This window comes from Xiphias gladius, chromosome 6 (genome assembly GCF_016859285.1).
Source record: "Xiphias gladius isolate SHS-SW01 ecotype Sanya breed wild chromosome 6, ASM1685928v1, whole genome shotgun sequence".
NCBI classification, from domain to species: Eukaryota; Metazoa; Chordata; class Actinopteri; order Istiophoriformes; family Xiphiidae; genus Xiphias; species Xiphias gladius.
In genome coordinates, this window is record NC_053405.1 from 14616851 (window position 1) to 14637759 (window position 20909).

The following is a 20909-nucleotide window of genomic DNA, read 5'->3' on the forward strand; positions in this document are numbered from 1 at the left end:
GGTGCCCATTGTGGCTGAAAACTACACTATGAGACCAGTGTACCAAACCAGTAAAGTTCTGAACAGACAGCTAAACTGAAACTCTCTGTAAAGCTCTGTAAAGCCGAGGGGAGCTGCATATTCAGGTGACAATTCTATAATGTGTCCATTAATTTCCAGTAACTGCAGAGTATAACCAAACTGGACCAAGTCAACTACTGATTGGTGGAGGAGAAAGAGCACTATTGGGATTATGTTAGCTACAGCGAAGCTGGTAGCCTGCAGGTCTGATTGACAGTTGTAGTGTTGAGGCTATAGAATAAGAGCTAACATGAGCGACAGAAGGATATGAAGAGTGCTGTATACAGTATATCTGTTATATTGCCTAGCATGATGCAGTGCTAATCTCCATTCTTGTAGGTTTAGTGTGCTGAAGATTTGAGAGCACTTCTCCTTATGAGTGTGATGCAACTCAATTTCAAGATTTGTCAGGACTTTAAAACAGCCTTCTGCCTGTTAACTAGATGTTGCCTAGCAACCATAGTGGCAGTTCTGGTGCGGCGTTTACGTCATTTTGTTTAAACTGTAATTATGAGCAACAAAACTTTTCATGTCAACCACCAACTTGTAATTCTGAGTCTTAGACGGTGGGGATTTTCAGACAGTGATGATAATTCCCACTTTGTGAAGAGAACTACAGACATATAAATAAACTGTTGGCAGAAAGGCTGCACATGCACCACCGCTGCCAGTAACAGCAAAATAAAATCCAATGTTGACACTTATGTAATCGATTCAGCTCATTTTCTAAGAGTTGTATACACGGTTTGTTTGCATCTGGTATCACTTGGTAACTAACTGCTACAAATATGTAACACAATTAAAGTAGCTAATGTAGGCTATTCGTCTGGTATGACTAGCCATTCTGCCAGCTTTGTGTGAATGCCACAAAAGTACAGGAACTATGACTTTGTCCTAAATCACTCACTATTTACTACATAGTACACTAAATTTATAAATTTATGCTCAATATAGTCCCCTCAAAAATTCCCACTATAGGCCTTTTTGCAAAAGACATTCTGACATGTCACAGTAAACAAAAAAAAATAAAAAAACACACACACACCAGTGCAAATAAGAAAGTTATTAATGGCTAAATTATATTTACAGCTCCAGTTTCAGGGTCATACAACAGAGCCATCCTTAATGTTATCAGTTACACCTGTGTCCCTCTTAATATGACAAGTTGAAATGTTTGCTGTGAAAAAGTCCTATGAAATGAAAAATTAGTATCCATTGTGTAGACTTTCTGCTAACAGTTCCACAATGCAATCAATCACATTTAAAAGATGCACAGATGTTTTGTGTATTTACACATGTGCAACATTATACCTGTCTGTGATCACGCAAAGTGACTAAAATCTGAAAAATTAACTGCTCACTTAAACTACTGTATGTCTATTATATAGGGAGGAGTGAATGGGTGAACAGGAGTGAATTCAGACAGAGCTTATATTTATACTCTTATAATCATTATATATGAAAAGCAAGATCAAAATGTGCTCTTTGATCGCTGTCTGTTTAACAGCAAGTCAGTTTCTGTAAATGAAACCTCCATTGTTCAAACATGGATTAAACCAGCTTGCAGATGTAATAGTACTGCCATCAACAAACTTGAAACAACATTCTTTCTAACATGACATAGAAGCACCTTAAAATCTGACCTTAAATTTTAGTTATGCTTCTTTACTGGCACAACTGTAGATGTGAAGGCAGATACGAAGTCCAGCAGTCCAGTGTCTGATGTTCAAATTATAATTAGGGCACAGTTTTAAAAGTACAGTAATTTGTGTTTAAGCATTGTGCCCACTAAATGAAAGTAGATATTAATATTTGATGTGATAAAAGTAGTGAAAATATCGAATGTGAGTTTAGTAGGTTAAGTTAATGCATATAAGGACATTAATAAGAGACTGAGTAATTTCCCATTATGTATGTTTTTTTTAAATATTCATTTCTTTGCTTTCAAATAAATGTATCTATATCTCTATCTATATCTCTCTGTTCTTTTATCCTATTTATTGAGAGGAACAAAACACTTACATGAAATTATTGGAGGGGACATGTTTCCTGTCCACCTATAGAACTACTAAATGTACAAATTCATGCAGTGTAATCATATACAGTGGAAACTGCTTACAGTGATCACGTCTGTCCGGCTTAAATGGATCCCTATAAGCAGATGATATTCTAACGGTATTTTTTTCTTTTTCTTTATATCTCATGCAGTTTACTATGTAATTGACATTTGTATATTTATTACATGTATATAAACTAATAAAACGGACAGCTTTGCTATTTACTGATTTAAAGACAAAATAACATAAACTGTGCCGTGAGAGAGTGGGGACAATAGTTACGCAAAGTAAAATTATCAAAACGTGAGCAGAGCAGGAATGGGAGGACAAAATAACTCACTGAGCCACTGTGGTGTGAGTAGAGGAAGATATCACATGTCGCATGCGAGCACACAGCAAGCCCACGTACCCACGTACCCACGTACCCACACTCAAACACACAGTGAACTTATGTTGGGAGAGCAGGCAGGGTAGGGTTGTCCAAAAACCTCCAAAAACCTCCTACAAATAAGTTAGAAGAGAGCCTAAGCATATGACAGCTTGCAGTAGTAGGCTACAATAGTTTTAAACTGTTTTACCATATGTTATCATGGATGAAAAAAACCAAAATGAACACTGTAAGTGGACAACTTGATTACTATAAACAAATTATAAAAACAGTTTTTGTATAGGAAAGCTCATGTCCCAAGCTTTTTGATCCATACAAGTGGTTGATCGCTGTAACTGTGATCACTATGAGTGGTTTCCATTGTATTTCAATATTTTTTGTTTTGTTTTGTTTTTTAATAAAACTGGCCAAGGTCCTACCAGATTTCTAGAAGCAGTCACACACAGCAAAAAGCAGCAGTGAAAAGTTACTGTTAAAACAGTTGCATTTTGTGCTCGTTGCACTATTGGCAAATGCTGAAATATACTTTACTCCCTGTACAGCTGTATATATGAAATAGACTGTTTCAATTCTGTCAATTCTACTTCTGGACCTGAATTTGAAAAAGGAGCAACGTCTCCAAAGATCGGGTGCAATTTACAAATGAGTTTCCTTCACGCTCGACTACTTCATAAAAGCATTTGTCCTGACTCAGATTGAACACAGTTGAATGATCCGATCCATATTCCCAAGTTCTTTACAAGACAATGTTTTCCATTTTCTCACATACAGAAGTCTAAAAATTTCCATGTTCTCAGGTGCAACAAGTGTTACTGATTGGGCCTTTTTTTTTGCCACCAACCTCTTGTTAGGTTGTCGACTGGAACAAAATGACACTGGAAAGAGCTTGTGCTCTTTCAAGGATAAAGTGGATTCTATTGAGGTGACAGTGCTTTCCACTGCCTCTTTTCACAAATGCACAAAATGGAATGATCAGTAATGCTTTTACATTAAGCTTTTCAACTGTATTCAAATAGAAATAATTGCTGAATAATAATGGAAAGAAAACTGATAAATTCATCAAAAACAATTATATAAATATATTTAGTGCACTTCTGTATAATGGGGATTCCTCCTGGTAGATCACATTTAAACAAACTCTTAACATTCCCTCCTCTATGCACCTTTTGCTTATACATGTAACTAGGGCTGCAACTAACCATTACTTAAATGTTATTTACCAGTGCAAGAAGGCAATCATTGTCTTTGAATCACAATTCAAAACCCAAAGACATTCAGTTTATGGTTGTATAAAACAGAAAGAAAAAAAAAAAACAGCAAATATGCACATTTAAGAAGCTGGAACCAAAGAATGTTTTAGCAAATTTACTTAAAAACTGATTTAATAGATGATTCAATTAATGATGAATCAATTGTTGCCAATTAATTATAAAATTAAAAAATAAAAATAATTTTTCATTTGATGTGTACATGTATCAACCCTTAAAGCCCATATCAGTTATGAAGCTGTGAATGAAAGAACATGGTCATATTATAGTTTTATATAGATATTAGATATAGTTTTATATAGATATTAGTTATATACTTTTTGTTGTGCACTTTTACTGTACGTGCCAGTGTTTAAGACACAGTTATTTAATCATTTGTGGCTACATACATGCAAGCGCACACAAACACACAACGTTTCCTACGTATGACCTCATACACCTGCCATTCGCACTTCCAAAATTACTACATGTTATGATGTTAAAAACTGCATTGATACGGCCTGGCATGATATGTTCTAACCTTTGGTGCGATTGATTTATGCAAAGCTAAAGGTGAAGCCATTAGTTTCTGGTATGAAATCCCTCTGTGAGGCCGATTCTGAATTTATAAAATTTCAAGGAGCTCTGATAATTTAATTTGGAGTGCCCTTTTATAGGTTAGGTCACCTGCAGTGCGCCCTGCAAATTGAATAAAGAACAGTAATAGAAAACAGGATGTCAGGTGGGCTCCCTGCTTATAAAATCATTAACAACAGTGTGTCTTTTCTCATAAAGGAGCCCATTTATTCTGAGGAGGAAATGTTATGAAAGTGTAGGGAGCAACTCAATTTATTTTTCATTAGGAATTAACTCAGGAGAATCACTGAGAAGGTTAATAGCTGTATATGTACATCAGCAGTGCGAACTAATAGGTTTGAGAAAAGCCTGTTCAAAAGACTGCTTTACATTATTTTTAAAATAATGGTCTCACTTTGTGTGCCTTTTTTAGTAAGTTGACGTCACCACATGTAGTATTAATGATTCAGTATTAGTTATAGTTATTTATGATGTGTTAATTGTTCACATATCAACATTTCATTTTGATTCTTGAATTATCGCTTCTTAACTGAGATTTTCTTGTAAGATCTATGTCTATATATTCATCCTCATTGTAAAGAGGGAGGATAAGAGTCAGAAACAGACTGCACCCCCCCTACACTGGTCTCATGCTGATGGCTTTGTTTGGGTTATATCAGAATAATGCAGCAGCTAGGTCAAATCCTGTCCATCCTTAACAGACATCCACAGAGCTCCTCTCAGCATGACTCAGGCTATGTACCGCAGGAGGTAGAAAACCCTGCCTAATCCCTTCAGTGCTTTTACAAATATCTATATTTCCTTACTGAGGAGATCTGAAGATTACTGCTACAGCCCATGTATCTGTGGACAATGAGTTATTACTGAACCCACATGGTGGTTTATCATAGGTCCAGCAATCTATTTTATGGCCCAAGCAGCTTTTCTGCCGTGGATCTTGCGAATACATATATGTTACAACAGCTGCAAAACTTTAAGTGTTTCTTGTTCATGTTTTTGGTTTACATGTAAATATTAACTATTGTTAACCCAGACACCATGAGCAATATTTTGTTTTTAGTTTGTAGTGGTTTGTTCAGTACTTTTAAAATGAAATAATTACAAATTTTGTAACCATTCTCTGTCAATAGAGTAGGTATGTTTTGGGAATAGTATTTTTGGCAAAGTTGCTTTGTGTGGAAAGCAGTGCACTTGTTGGGCATTGCTGCATTATTTTTGCCACATATTGCCAGTGTTGGGTGAAATCTCCAACTTACAGCCAAGCAAATACTGGATTTTTATGGCCAATAATGATATGAATATTCGAGAGTTTAAAAAAAATAACGTTATATGAGCCAACATTTAAAATAAACATCTTTTCATAAGGATCTCTCAAATTTGATAGATATGTATTGAGACATAACATTTAACTTTTCAGTGCTCTCTGGTGGAAAAACATAAGGCCGACATATATGCTCTTATATCTGCGAAAAGCTAATATTGGCCTGGCCAAATTATTGGTTGGGCTTCATTGGAATAAATTAAAGAACCCTGCCATTTACATAATATAGAGAAAAATGTCTGTTGATTAGACATTAATGCAGGACTACACAGGACTTCAGGTCATAGGCTGAATATACAGAGATCCTTATATATTTCAATTCCGGGTAAACTAGAGTTACAAAGGTTAGATTTTCTGTTGTTTGAGGGATTGAAAAAAAAAAAAAAATCGTGGTTATTTTGGTTCAGTTATTCAAATATTCATTGTGGGCTCTAGCTTTTCAAATGTGGGGATTTGATGCTTTTATGTTTTTTAGGTGATAGTAAACTGAATGTCTTTGGGTGATTGTTGAATAAAACAAGCAATTTGAATACATCTTGTATAGTATATAGTGGGAATATTTTACTGTTTTCTAAAATAAAAGGGAATAGTTGTCAGACCAATCAATAATGAAAATAATTTTTAGTTTCAGCCCTTAAGGAAAGCTCCAAATTGGAGTTACAAGGTTTTCACCTGATCAAGTGATGTGGTGATGCGGTCTCGACCATAGACTTTATTTGCACTGTTAGCACATCCCAACTAAAGGGCTCATACATAATGCCTAGCTTTATTTCCCCTGCCTCTGCAGATGCAATCTTCATTTGAAAAAAATAAAACTGCTAAAAATAGAGAGATGTTTTATACGCTGTCATCTGCATACATCATGACATTGAGTGTAGCTGAAGCTACTATTCCCCTGTGTTTATGTATGTGTTCATTAGTGTATTCTGCAATGTATGATTTGATTATAATGTGAGATTGAACACTGAGTATATATATATGGGTTATTCATGCAGGTTGTGTATTAATTAGTTTAGCGCCTCTCCGGTGTGTTTCATTAGGGGCTGGGCGTTTGAAGTGTTTCTTTTCCAGCAGAGGATGCTCATGGCATTACAGCCAATTCTGAAGACGGGAGAGCCTCTCTTCCTTTTTCCCTGGAAGTTCAGCCACCAGGGATGCTCTGCTAATAAGTTCCCTGGGCTAAACCCAACCTGCTTTCAGCCTCATTCCCTGTAATATAGAGAGAACTAAAGATACATGTGCTCATGTAGACATTTCGCTAAAGCTCCTAAGAGTTGTACAAAATATTCTGCTGCATAGTTTTGGACGTTAAAAATTGAGTATTTGTGTCATGAGATTTAAAAAAATGTATGAAGCAGAAATTTCAAAACGTCAGTATTGCATCTTGCAGTCTCTGTTCACTTTCCTCACCACTTCACAGTGGTGAATAAAGATGAAATAAATTGCTTCACTGAGGGCTGAGCCATTACTGGTCGTATTTTCACAGCTTAAATCTGAAATGGAAATGAGGGGCAATTATAACAGTTTTTAATATCACCATTATTACATGGTGACCCTTCATTTCACACAGTTTGGGCACTTGTTGAAAGTCACACAGGCTTTTATTTTTCTTTCTGTATGAAAGGGAGACTTGTCTTTGCTTTGACCTCTCAGAGGAGTGCTTTGTATGCTCACTTTACTATGTTTTTTTCCCCCCTTTTTCAGCTGTGTCAGGGTGTCTGACTGTCCAGGAACAGTCACCCGGCCTGCCCTGCTGACACAGAAGAGGGCTTTTAAAGTCTTTTGTGATTTCTTCGGGGGAATCACAATCTGAAGTGTCCACTCGGGCCACTGAAAAGCCGCTGACAGCTGTCATTAATGTGATTTCTTTTCTACTGAGAGAAAAATCTTGACATTTAACCACAGTTTTCATTTAAATATAATATTAAAAGTATTACTTTCCAAGGATTAGACTCCTCTCCAGCTATGATGTCCCGACTCTATTGTCATCTAGAAAAAAAACTGAGGAATGCATCAACACGATGCTTTAACATTAAAACTATTAAACTGCAATTAGAGTAGAGGATTCATTTAAGTTGACTGACAGAAAATTCATCGTCAAAAATTCATCGTTTTTCACTTGTTTTTTCCCCCACTGGCTTCAGCTTCTCAAATGTAAATTTTTGAAGGTTTTCTTAATCTAATGGAATTGTAAATATCTCTCAAAAACACCCGCCCCAAATGATTAATCAAGAAAATAATTGGCAGATCAAAAAAATTATTAAAATAATCAATAGTCGCAGCCTTGTTGAACTAGAAGTACAGGGGTCTCATTCTTAAATCACCATCTTAATTTATTTTCTGAACATAAATGTGAACATGTTTTTCTATCCACTGGCATTATAAAGCCTTTGTCAATTTTGAACTCTCCCTTTGTTCGCCTTTTCCTCCTCTGTACATTTCTCTGAGTGATGCTTGTTGACACATATTTGGACAGGGCAGAGCCTCTTCTATCACTGGAAGGTGTCCACATGCTTTTGAAGTTATCACCACCAACAGATCAAAGACTGTTGGCACATTATTTATGCATTGCTGAAAGGCGAGGTATTCAGTTGAAGCCGGGCAACAAAGCATAGCTACTCCTTATTCTGAAGTAATGACTTCCTCTTGATTGAGTCTTCCCACTGAAATGCAGAGGCTCCGCTTTGTGTTCTTTTGTATTTTTCCTTGTAAAAGGCCATGATATGAGACGAGAGACCCTGAGAAAAAAAGTATCCATTAACAATATTGTGCCATATTCTTTGCCATAATGAACGATCTTCACAGGGTAGTGTCTGTAAACTTCTTGTCAGACAAAATTATTTCCATGTTCCCCCTAACAAATAGTTTAGCAGGAGAGGACTTTTGTAATATATTTTATATCATAGGAAAGTAATGTAACATTAACAGAAGCAAACTCACCCATATTGTCTTGATTTTACAGGACTTCAGTCGAAATGAATAGTGACACAAGTGCACAGGCCTAACTTCAAGGTTACGTCCCCCAGACTGTGATGATGATATAAAACATTGTTTTATACAGGCAACATAGTGGTGAGCCTGAGGCTACTCTTTTGCTTCTCTTTCCTCTAAGGCCTAAGGCATCAACCTTGGTCTGTACATTTCAACAGCTTTCAATATCAGCTAGGAGATGTATGTATCCTGTGCCTTTATTTATTGATTATGTTAACTCTCTCATTATAAGCTCTTCAAGTAAGGGCTAATGGTGATGTAAGATTTGACTCATGTTGCGCCAGAATTAAGAGATCATTGGTCTTGCTTACTGGTTTGTTTATCTCAGAGGTTTGACCTGATAATGAAGCAGCATTAAACAAATGTTTCTTATGACCACTGGAAGCAGACTTAAGCAACTTGCTCACTAAGGACTGTTTTCACTCAAAGGTCATCCTGGATGAGTGGGCAAGAGGAGGTAAAGCTTGTCACTTTTTGAAGGACTACGTACTCTGCTCTGAAATAGACAGTTGGGAGACTCAAATGACTTAAAAGGCTATATCAGCGAGCTCTTGTGGTAACCGTTATTTATTTATTAATTTGAGGCCTGTCTACTGACACATTTGAGTGGTCTAATTGCTGCAAACTGACACCGGTTACTGTCCATAATGGGACCTTGGGAGTCTTTCCTAACCGCAGTTCATTCAGCTGCCCCTCGTTGCAACTTAACTGCTCTTAGAATGTCTGATTGCAACACGGGAGCTGTGGGGCGAGACAGGATTATCAGTCTTTGTTGTGTGACTGTGTCTATTATCCTGACCTCTATTCACAGTGGGCCCTTAGGAGTGTCGCTTCCAGCCACACAGCAAAGTACCCCATCCCCGACAAACAACAAGTGAACCAGAGATCTCCCCCTGTCCCAATGCACTAGACACTTACAGCTCCAACACTGGGCATAGCACTCCACTGCAGGTAAGGCTATCAAATCCCTATTGATTTAATAAAGATAAATTGGAGGCACTTCCTTATAATGGTTTTGCAGCAGACGCGATTGATTGTTTGTGTTGACTGATGATATTGTCACCAAGCTGGGTGACGACTGTTAGTTTAGGAAGTTCATTACTACTGACGAGCTGCTTGCAGGGTCTTTATTAGGGAGATAAAATGCAGCAAGGACACTTGGGCTGCTCTTACTGTACTGTGTCGTTAAATTTGAGGGTGGTGAACTGTGTAAGCTCTGTAGATGTGTGTGTGTGTGTGTGTGTGTGTGTGTGTGTGTGTGTGTGTGTGTGTGTGTGTGTGTGTGTGTGCGTGCATGTGATTTTGGTAGAGGGATTGGCACCTTGATATCTGAATATTTCTTGCAAAACTTTAGCATGTGTACCATTTATTGCGTATCATGTATAGTGCTTTTTTTATATTATGTTTTCTAATCAGGCTAATTCAGACAATTAAACTGCGATGAACTGATTTTGTTAACATAAGTATGAGAATTTAACCTTTTGTCTTTGGGGATATTTCCAGAGAAAAGGCCTAAATTTTTACTAGTGGTTTTAATGTTCTAATTATAATGGAAGTATTTTAAAATAATTTCCCCCTAAAAAAGATACATTCAGAAAACGCATACATTACTTAGATATTTTTAAAATAAACTTATAAACAGAATAATAAGTTTCATTTTAACAATTTTTTTGCCAGTTAAATTTTTATTATAAGCTTTTACTAATATGTTTTGGTGACCGACATTTAATTTGACGTCTAAGGATAGGGTTTATTACGGATAGAAAAAAAATTATAATGTTGATAGAGTACCCCAGCTGGAGGGGAAATTTATCTATGAAAATTCAGCATCAGTATATGCACATTCATCTCTTTATAATTACATACAATTTGTATTTGTGTGGTCCCCTTTTTTAGTAACATTTAATATAGTTATTTTCCTGGATAAAAAATTAGGCTGCAATGCAGAAAAAGGTCCAAAGCTTCTTTTGTTTGTGCCACTGACAAATAGTATGAATACTGATGAACAATGCCAAAGGACACAAATAAGAATCCTCCTTGCTGCTCTCAGAGGTTTACGGATTGAGGTCTGGCGCAACACACAGTCGTAGTAAGCTTTAAAATCCAATTCCATAAATACATACCCATTAAAGCACCACTGATTAATTCATCATATTTATTTTCATGGTGGATGCCACATAGCCTATATATAAACTCCATGTAATCATAAAGATGTCAAGGCGCCAAAAGTTTTTGAGGGCTTGTGGGGTGTATTTTCAGTATTAAATTTGACCTAAAACCTAAATACTTACACGATCAATGAAGGATGAAGAGAGACTACAGATTTTTTCCCTTTTTCTTTTAGTATCTGTATAGTTGATTGAAATGCCTATGCTGTCAATGCGCGTTAAAAAGAGGAAAGGGCACTGAAGTTAACATCATCATCCATTAAGCCTTTATGAAACACAATATGGTACTGCTTGGGTTTTTTTCCCTGAGCTTATTCTTTCAGAAAAACTGTGCGAGCATATTCTTCATCTGTCCAGAAAACTTTCATCCACAGCAAGTGTGAATTCAGTTTATTTCCATGTGCCCTGATTCACCACAAATTGCTTAATGGTTTGAAACTCACTCCTGACAGCACCATTAGAGAGTTGTACAGAGATAATTTCCAATGAGGGCCATTAATGATGTTTTGTACTTTATGCATTTTTTTTTTTTAGTGAGGAATATTGAAACAGGGTCATGCTATAAATGTGCACTGTTGGACAAAGGTGGAAAATTAAAATAAAAACCTATTTAAACCAGAATACTAATTACGGAAACCACAGAATTTAGAAAACCAAAGAAAAAAGCATACATTTAAAGATAAAGGCCAAATAAATAGACCAAACAGGGGCATCTGGGGGACAGGTTTCTATCTCGTATGTACATGGTGTAAATAGACAGTTGCTGAGAACAAAGTGACAGTGATTTGGCACCCAGTGTTTAGATTAAATAACCCGTTAAATAACCTGTTTTTTATTGAAGTTATTTCAAACTTCTCCCACTGTCAAACAAAGCTGGACCACGGACTCTGGAGCTTCACTTATCCTCCTTCAGCCCACTACATCAGATGGGATGATTGCAGCCTTGAAATCAATGAAACCACAAACCTTCCTGATAATATTCCCTCTTGGGGTACAGTGGAAGATACAGTCACTATTCAGCCATACACCAGAGCCTATCCCGTAGACATATTTGGGCTTAGTTTTTGAACTCTACTCAATGATTTGATATCTAAATCTACGTGTTTAGTAAAACTGTTACAAAGTGTATGAATGATGTTAGATGCTGCTGCAACACACGCAGGAGGTCAGGGCATTTTATGGTATGGAGATCAGTTCAACAATCAGTATTTTATTGATAGAATAATTTCTAATCCAGTTTTAGCCAACAGTAAGTTAGCAGGTTTCGATCTTTGTACTTTTTATTATTTAGTACTGAGAAGAAACACTCAGGAATACTTGCACATGATGACACTTTTGTTCTTTCGATTTGTGAGATCATGCCCCCTGGAGAAACATCCACAGATCTCTAAATAGACCGCTTTGACAGTAAAAAAAAAAAAAAGTGTCAGATCAATCACTGCTTTCCACTGCATTATTCCCCAAACAATAAAACGACAGTATTAGATTAATATATAGTCTGTTCTTGGCTGGGATTTATCCTTGTGGGGTGCGCAGCATCTCCTTGTTTCAAGTTACCAAGCAGTAAGAAGGATTTGGTCGACGGAGCACAGCGGGCCCAGAGATGCCTCTGCATTTGAGGTCATTGGTGGATAGCAAAGTTATCTAAAGCCCCAGTTTGCGTTGATTTCCCCCGCCATCCCAGAGTGAGTGTCAGAGATTAGTGGTGCATCCATCCTCCGTGACCTCTAGGAGCTAAAGAGATACTGTGTTGCCATCTTGTGACGTGTCAAACAATGCAAGGGCAAGACTGTCATTTCAATGCCATGCTGCCCCACTGGATGGCCCTTTTGTTAAACGCTTGAGAATGGTGGCCTTGAGTGTAATTTCAGCAAATATGCACGATCATGGTCACCTTCCCTTCCACACTGGCTTTTAGAGGCTGCAAGGTCGTTCTTCAGAGGCATGTACTGTAGTGGCATCACAAAGACAGAAAGGCACTAAAGCTATGTGGGGATGTTCAGAAGAATTTGCAGTTCTCAAACCTCTTGTGGAGATCACAAGTTAATCTAAGGAGACTAGTTCTGAAACTTCAATCCTTTTAGATATTGTGATTGGAATAAATTGTTGTGATGCACCAATTTGGTAATTTGGTTTTATCTTTCTTTTTACATCTCAATTATCTATTTCACAACAATTTCCCTTAAAAAAAAATAAATTCACCATATTTACTGTCATTTAACCAAATCTTATGTGAAAGTTTGCAAAAAGAAGCCACTCATACTGACTTACTTACCATTGCTTACTTATCTGGGACTATTTACCCTAACATAAAAGTCATTTCAAATTGCAAGGAACATGGCTATCATGTAAAAAATTATTCATTGGGTCTTGCATTTTTTTATTATAATTGGTTATTTTATAAAGGTCCATAGTCGGATGATTAATTGACGGACCTTCACACATGATTAATCAACCGTTATTAGATATTCAGACCTGAGATTCAAGTATTTCTCTCATTTTGACTGACAAGCCAGTGGTGGAAATAGACAAAACTAATAGAAGTAGTGTCAAAATGTCAAATGGACCATCTCTGAGAACATCAACAAAATATCTGTATTGAATCTCTTTGAGCCCTCAGTATTCCCTGTCCCAAACCACAGAACTCAGTACAATCAGAAAACTGGCCAAAAAAAAAAAAAAAGCCTCAGTCAGATATCTGACATTCCCATTTCTGAGGCTGTCAGGCCTTCTCCTGGTTCTGGCATTGTGCGATGTATAAATCGTTCCCCTGAGGAAGTGGAGTTACTCAAACCACCACAGATTCCATCCACCATGTTAGATGTGAACACGTCAGGCTACACCAAAAGGCATATCTTACAGTATCTTATGAAAAGCTCTGCTGAGATGTATCGAGGTGGCTATTGGCATAGTTGAAGCATTATCTCAGAAAAGCAAATCTTTCAAGTCTTTCTGAATATCAGAGGTGATAGTAAAGCCCTTGAAAGTGACTCACTTTTAGTGATAAACATCAAATCAGTGTTCTAAAGACTGTAGAGCAGTAGAAATTCACCTGTTTTCTGGATACATCCCTCCAAATGTCACCAGTCAAATCCTTTGGCTTACTTTGGGTGAATGACTATAAAAGTACACCGCTAGCATATTCAGACAGATCTCACTCTGACACAATCACTATATTATTATCTGTCATATATAGTATGAATAATGTGTATAATAATATGTAGCATTAATGCTATGGCCAGTACATATGGTGTCCAAAGTAAAACTAATAAACCCATCTCAGCAAGGACATGCAGAGCTTACTAAAGAGGCATGGGCTTCAATAAAAAACAGGAAATCCCCTTACCTCCAGGATTTTTGGGGGATTTCCACATTTTCAGCAACAGTACATATTTGTACACATGGATACTTGTATTTTCTGTATGCAGCTGATTAGATGTGCTTTCTATTTATCTAGATCTAGATCTGAATAATGAAATGAATGGTTCTTTTTCAAAACATGCGTATTTGCTTTGGCAAAAAGAAAAAACCATTAGCTCAGGTCAACTCATGCAATAAGGTGCAACTCCTTGCAGGTGCTGTATTTAGCTACCTTTTTTTTTTTTTTTTGTAGTTAACAGTGTTGTTCCAAAAGGAGATATTCATGTTTGAGTAAAATAATTGATTGCACAGCATTATACATTTTAAAGGTGAATGTGAGGTTATAAGGTTTTAAGGTGTAAATAAGAAATAACTATTTGGCAGGACAAAATACATATGGTCCTTACTGCGACACTATGCTAGGTAGCAAAGGTGTTTTAATTCACCTGGATAATAGTGTGAGACATGGCCCCCCAGGTTATCAATTATTATAAATAATGATTTCAAAAACTGCAATTACATTAGGGGAGGTGACTTATGAAGTAAGCACAAGACGGATTGGAGGGACATTGTCCACTCTATGCCAGTGACTTCCAGTAAAGTGGTTTACGTATGTTGATTCTCCTACATGGGCATTCAAGCACATAGATGGAACCATAAGAGACTATAAGAAACATATGTCACTTGTAGTTCATCAGATAGTTCAATAAAAATGGTTAGGGTTAAAAAAAAAAAAAAAAAAAAAAAAATGTTATTTGTTCTTGTTTTCTAAATGTATTTGCTTGAATTGGCTAGTTTCCACCCGAGTGTCATATATATTCACTGCAAAAGAAACTGTAAATCATGTTGACATGGAGCAGCATTTGTCTGTATTGATTACAACAGTGGGAAAGGAAGCCGACTCATCTGTTCTGACTCACTCATACATATTATAAACCTGACATTTCTCAAGTCAAAACAATATGTCACTCTTTGCATTTTTTTCTGTGCTTTGTTTGGCTAACCTTTGCTGCAGGATGTGGAAGTAAGGCTTGAGAGCATGCCTTACCTACAGTATATACTCAGAATAAAGTAAAATAGGAGGTGCTTTTCATAATGTCCTTGCTTTTGACTAGCAAAAGCTTGGTGCGTGATGGGTCAGGTTTATTGTGAAGGTGTCAGCAGGTCCATACAGCCAGAGTGGGCTAGTGTAATAACCATGTAATTCGAGTTGTCAGCCCCTTACCATGTTGCAACATAGAGAAGAAGCTGTCCATCAAGTCTTGCAGCTTGGCTTTTAAATGGCCCTTTTCAAGTGACACTAGCCATTCTGGCACTTGCATTCCATTTTCATGCATGGCACTTTCATTACATTACAATTTTAAGAGCACTTTGAGGGCTGTTTAAGTAGTGTTTAGAAGGAAACTGTTTGTATTACTCTTAACTGAGTGGAACAGGCGGTCAGGACCTGAGTCATACTACCAACGATATGGTCTTGCCTCAATAAGGGCTGTAACAATATGCCTGGCAGTCAGAAGTTAATGATGGGTATTGGAAGGAATGACATTATCTGCTTAGTGTTCATGCCCAAGAGCACTGACAGATAATGTGCTACCTGGGCCCAAGGCAGAATCAGTGTTCATACCTAGATAGTACCCCAGCTGTATGTTCCACTGAGATAACGAACCACAAAAGTAGCCATGACCAAAATGCTGATAATGGAATCAGTGACATTTGATGTGTTAGTTTAATCCCCCCACTTTGAGACTGACTCACTATTTATCAATTAATTTTGTGGATTTGCTTCAGTTTGGCTGAGAGGGGTTTGGATTTGTGGCTGCAGGAGGACTTCCAGTTGATTTATATGTTGTTCATATAAAACATGTCCTGTTTCAATGCCTCTAACTTTTCTACCCTCAAGGTAAGGGATTGACATTTATATATTTGCCTGTTATTTTTAATTTATGATTAACTGTGATTATGATTAACAAAGAAACTATTTTAATGTCTGCACTTTTTTCATGTAATTTTTAAAATTATATTAATTTATTTTTCTTACCAACGGTGAGAAGTCCTAAAAGCTGGACCTAGAGCAGCCATAATGAAGCTTATAGTAGAATCATGAATCATTGTAAAATTACTCCACAAAAGATATTTTACAACTACATTACAGCAAAATCTTCCACTAATGAGAAAAGCTGCAACAACAAGGAAAAAGAAAATGCTGAATATAATAAATCAATGAATAAGATGTATGCAAGAGCACACATCACAGGCTGCTACTGTACGTGCTTTATGGGCTTATTTGAGCTGCATGAGATTACTGTGCAAGAACAGTGAGCTTTCTTTCTTGATTCGACTTCAGAGCAGACTGTTTTCAGATGCCTCTCCAAGCTCTACTACATGCCATGATTAATTCAGCCATAATGTATGTTAATGTATGTTAATCTGTGTCACTGATATGCTAATTAATACCTAACTCCCACAATCCAACTTGTCCATGGTGGTGGCAACACACAGACATTGAAGGAAGTGCCATGTTGAAATTCTGGGGAAGGATCGTCTGTACAAACTGTATTTATACAGTAGGCCTGTGCTCCTGAGTTGTTTGTGGCAAACATGAAGCTTGGCTTTAATATTGTCCAGCAGTTTCACAAAATTATGAAATGGAAATGCATCAGTCTTATGGCACAATTAATCATATCAATGTGAAAATAGTTAGTGTCAGATGTATGTAGTCATTTTTGTTTGTTTTTGTTAAAAACTCATCATACAGTGAGCAAAATAGCAGATTGTTCCCTTTTTTAATAGTATGCTGATATTAACAGTGTGAAAGAAATAGGGATTCGTTTTGGACAGTTGGAAAAGTGCACATTAAACAATGAAGTCTAAACAGAGAGTACATTTAAATATTATTTAAAACCTGAGCTTTCCTATTTTGAGTTGTAATTCAAATGCATAACATCCCCGAGCAATATGATCTCTATATTAACAGTAGATGGCACCAAGTCATCGTGATGTAAAGGGGGAGATTTAACTCAACTATTCTTTTGAGTCCAGTTCCACCATTAATAATTGGGTTATGGAGGGAAAGAGAGGAAAAGATATCTTGCTATCCATGAGATGGAATAATTTTACTGCATTTTTGTATTTCAAACTTCCACATTTAGAATGCAGATATGAAATACCAATGCAGATTAGCTCATCTTAAAAAAGAAATAAGAGAAAAGGAAGGATCAGATCAATTACAGATATAGTTTAGCAGCAATGATGCTGATATTTTTGTTATGTTGCTGACGTTTATTTGAGCCGAAAGCTCAACGTTTGCATTGCTACGTTTGTTGAGTTTGAGATGCTCACTAGAAGGGCTGCAGAAGTACGACAACTACGGCAAAATACAATCACCGTAAAAGGTGTTGCAGCACCAACTAGAAGAAATGTCAGGGACAGAGTGAAGGTTTGTGTTTGCTTGAGATAACTCTCTTTAAACCTTGACCTGAAGGCTTTAGGTCACTGTTTCTTGCTGTACTTTAAGAGGCTTTAATGCCTTGATGGTATCTTGTTGACATTCTTTAGATGTGATGTATGCCCAGTACAGTTATTATTTGATGACTCTTACTTTAGAGTTCATGGACAAGCTGCCTTGTCTGGACGAGGACACGTGCATCCATGTAAAAATTACGCTGGAAATAATAATGTTCAGGCCAACACTCAAGTGAATATTTAATGATTCTATTCCACTCTATTTGTCTTGGTTTGTGACAATCAAGCCATTGGAAAACACCTATCAATTATTCACATTTGCTCAACAGGCTCATCAGAATTGATCAGAATGGTCAAATGACGAGACACCTAGTAATACAGGAAGAAAAAGCTGTTGAACATTTTTGTTTTCATAATTAAATTTTTGAAGACGACATGAAAACATAAGAATTAATGAGGTCAAGATACATGCTTTTTTTTACATTATATTTTTGACGTAATGAACAAGGAGAAATTATGGGTTCGTACATTCTTCAAGGTGAAGATTGGACTGTATGACTAGTTAACTTGCTAGCATATACACTACAGTGTACAATTATAATTATATTTTTCTTGGTCTTTTTTACATCTAAAGTACATTATTTTTTACATTTTGATTGTTTTTTTTTCGTTAATTTTTTTCTTACACCTTTAATTGGTTATTAACTCTTTTTAAAATCTTGCAGTAATTGCTCCTGTACTTAAATCTTACTTTTTATTTTTACTTTTTTGAAAAAGTAAGTATATACTGCACATGACTTGGTGCAGTTGAACATTTCATGGGAAGCATCAAATATTATTTGGGCTCATAGATTTCATCGTTTTGCGACATCATTTTCTAATGTCAGAACAGAGTTTTGTTTGATAACAAAATCTCTTTGCAAAATGGTTAAATGACATTTGAATTTAATTTCATTTTCTACATTAGGAATTTATACACTTTAATGCACATGTGTGGAACACAATTTTTCTACTCCTGTTTCATTTCTCTTCTTCAACTTTTTTTTTAGTGCAAACTATTAACGATCAGGAAAACACAGCTTATATTTGTACTCATAAACACACTCTGACCATTTGCTGTATGTTGTAAAAGATAATGATATGTTGAAAATAAATGTGCCTACTCATAATCATGCCTAATCTGCCATTGCAGCCCCTCTTGCGACAGACATTAATAATGTCTGAATCCAGTGGGATATTTTTATTTGCAATGCCTCAGGATAGGTAAGTGAATATAGACACTTCAGTCAGATTAGAGTTGCACCAACCATAATACAATGACCACTAATTGCCAATTATGAAATTCTCTGATGGGCAGAAGCACAGTAGGTTCATGCCATTATTGTTTATTTTTCATTATGTTGAGCTTTGTGCTAATGATTCCATTTTATTCAAAGCACATACACTGAAGAGTTTACCTACTACCATGTGCAATATACATTTACTGGTCTTGATATAGTCATTGCACATACTGTAGGTCAAGACTGCACAAAAAACAAAGTTTTAAAGACACTGTTTTCAACTGTGTTTCATAGCCTTAATTGAATCTAAACGATTGTTTGCTTAAAGGGCCATAAAGTCCCTTAACAAAATGTCTCTTGAATGGAGCCATTACATCAAGCGAAAGTCTTTAAAACAGTCAAGGAAACATAACAACAAATCTCTGAACAGCTCAACTGTAAAAACTAATTGTTATTGTCGGTGGAAAACTCTTTCACAAAGCAATTCGGCTTTGAATCAAGACAAGATCTCAGCAAATATATGGAATGTAATTTTACAGCTTAGTTTTGTTCCTGCAATTCCTAAATGGTCACCCTCCGGATAGATTAAAGATTGCACCACAGCAGGGCCACTAATGAGTCTAATAGTTTTGCCATTGTGAAAATACTGCTCAACAACCAGCACTGATCATACCGTCTGAGTTTTGAACTGGCAGCGCAGACAATTACCACATATCGATGCTTTAATACACAGAGTTTCACAGTAGTTTCCCTGCCACATGTTGGTTCCAGGAGGCTGGGAGGCAGACAGTACAGCAGATCAAACTCGCAGGCCCACTCTTCAGCACTTCATCTGCCAGACAGCATCTTTACTAATGACTCCTAAAACTGTCATCAATTTCCGTCAAACCATCTGCTTGCTGCCCTTTACACATTACAGGATTGTGTAAAAGTCATTAACTTTATTCAGATATACAGAGACATGAGCCAATAACATTAATGTGGGAAGGAGCTCTATGTCTTGCTCAGTCCCCCTGTGTTAGTGTTCATCTCCCTGAATTAGTACTTTTGTTTAAAAAATAATTTGTGTTCGGGGCATTTTGTTGGCAAAACAGTTGAAGACAATCCTGAGGTACCAAAGAGTGTATATATATGCAGAAAGATTTATGACATTTAAAAATTATGCATCATCATAACTGCAATGATTCTGCTGCTTTGAACGTGCTGATGTATCTCAAATTTACTTTGTCACACATTGTGTAGTTACATGAGGGCATTTGCAGTTCTGATGTTCTGGAGCAAGTGATTTCTTAGCAAGCATGTGAGCTTCAGCTCATTAATTTAAGTAAGACACCCCTGTGCAGCCTAACGTTCCACTCTGCAGTGTTATTGTACAGTACAAGAAGTGTGATATGATAAGAGTAGTATTTTGTTCAAGGAGGCATTTTCTTCTGCGATTGATAGTAACTTCTTATTACGTATACTGCTACATTTTTTTGTTTGTGTATACACTTTCTAGGGTAATTACCAAGTTTTTAGGGGAACTCCTTCAGGTCAGGTTTTGTCTTCCCTTATTCATGTGTTATTGGATGAGCCACTCTCTAATAATACAGCCAAAGTGAAGATCAACAACTTTTGTGCAAGACGTGTCCATTGACACTTCTAACATGAACTTAACGATCAGTTTAAAACCCCTCAAAATGAAGTATTTTTCTTGAAAATTAAATATACATGACTATTAAAGCATCAATCAAAGTTGAAAAAAAAATCCTTGGTTATTATTAATTAAGTATTTATCCCTCAAAATTTCAGATAATCTGCTTTTTTCAGGACTGTGTGGCTGTGGTTTCATCAGATTTCATTGACTTCAGCAGGGAAACATAAGTAAACAACCCAACAGTCATCAGATTTGGAGTCAAATTTAGTTAAATTCTGATTTGTAGGTGAAAGTGTGTGACTCCACCTATTTCTACCTGAGTCCGGCCCACTTCAAAACTGA

The 20909-nt window shown here is 36.5% G+C and overlaps 1 long non-coding RNA gene across 1 annotated transcript in view; it reads left to right on the forward strand.

Annotated features, from left to right (window-relative positions):
* Positions 1-20909, forward strand: part of LOC120791229 — a 75179-nt gene that overhangs the window by 1002 nt on the left and 53268 nt on the right. The window contains exon 2 of the long non-coding RNA XR_005707616.1: positions 9473-9612. This is a non-coding gene — a long non-coding RNA (uncharacterized LOC120791229). The remainder of the gene's footprint in view (positions 1-9472; positions 9613-20909) is intronic.